The sequence below is a fragment of the Sycon ciliatum genome, chromosome 11 (genome assembly GCF_964019385.1).
Source record: "Sycon ciliatum chromosome 11, ocSycCili1.1, whole genome shotgun sequence".
NCBI lineage: Eukaryota > Metazoa > Porifera > Calcarea > Leucosolenida > Sycettidae > Sycon > Sycon ciliatum.
In genome coordinates this window covers 11,320,692-11,322,265 of record NC_088653.1, presented here as the reverse complement: position 1 = coordinate 11,322,265, position 1,574 = coordinate 11,320,692, and positions in this window count along the sequence as shown.

Here is a 1,574-nt window from a genome sequence, read left to right as displayed (position 1 = left end):
CAAAGGTGTGATTCAAAAGGCTGCTGTATATGGGCTCAGGGGCCCCCTTTTAACTTAGTTGACCGACTATCTATCAGCTTGGCTTCTCCGTGGAGTCGTATCTGGCCATGAGTCTAATGTCTTTCCCATTACCGCTGGTGTTCCTCAAGGAAGTATAATGGGGCTTACCCTGTTCTTGTTATACGTGAATGACAGTGACGCTACTCTCGGAGAGGGCGTAGATCTCGCTGTCTATGCGGACGACACCACGCTGTATCAGTGTCTCGCAGTCGTGAATGAAAGAGGCCGTGTTTTGCAGCATGCAGTGGATGACCTCCCGCCTGGGGCAAAGCCTAGAAGATCTCATTTAAGCCCACCAAATCCCAGGCCCTCACCATCGGCCACATCGGCAGCTCATGGCCATCTCCTTCGATGGAGTACCAATTGTTGAGGAAGCAGAGCTCAAGCTCCTAGGAGTCCAGTTCGACACACAGTTGTCTTTCCACCAGCAATTGCGCTCTGTAGCCGTACGTGCACACCAGCGGTTACACTTCCTCAACAGAGCTGCCCCCATCCTTGATGTTCGTGGAAGAGAGCGAGTCTACAAAGGCTTCGTCAGACCAGTAATGGAATACTGCCCGTTGGTCTGGATGGGGGTTGCCACTACAACCCTTCGCCAGCTCGATGCAGTTCAGTAACGAGCTCTCACGATCATCTCTCGTGAGTCATGGCTTCCAAGTCCGGCCCTCCGCCATGCTGTTGCTGCTCACACGTACTTATAAAAGCTCCAGTGCCTCCCAACCAGCTCACCACTGCGAGCAATGATCCCTGCCGTTGCACCAGAGCTGCAAGGGCATCCTCGCACTAATCAGCAGAGCCGGATTTGCCATGAATTGCTGTTTGCCATGCCCCGCAACCGTCACTCACGCAACAGCGTACAGCAATCATTTCCGTCCGCCATCGTTGAGAATTGGAATCGCCTTCCTCCAGAGCTCATCACAGCACCACTAACTCTACCTCGCCTCCGGCAGTTCAAAGAAGGCGTTCATAAGGATCTGCGATCTTCTGACTGGCATTGGGTCTCTATAGTGCGCGGTCCCATTTCGAAAAAGAGTCATAGTTTAGAAGTTTCGTGGCAAGTAGGAGCTCACAAATTTTTTAGAGCTGTTTCCGACTAAGTTGTGGCTGCTGAAGACGATAAAAGTATCGGCAAGTCTGTACTGTTGTCCGTTTGTTAGATATGGCGATCTTCCGCTGCTTACGGAAATTGTACATGTACTCGAACCCAGTCATTCTAGGATACTGTACATGTAGTGGGTTTCTGCGTACAGAGTCCGTCAAGAAATTCGAAACCTTGGACGTTTGAAGAAAAGCTTGCTCCAGAGTGTTTTGGAGCCGAATCAGGCAGGCAGACCCGAAGGGGAACAGGCACGATCTGAGCAAGTGTGTGGTGTGCCAGGATGATAAACCTGACGCGCAGAACAGGCGCTTGGCAGAGAAATTTACTCAGTGCGCCACATACGAGGCAAAGTTTAGTCGGCTCAATGCTGCTCGTACACGCAGCCACGCTAGAATATTGAACTAACTTGAAAATC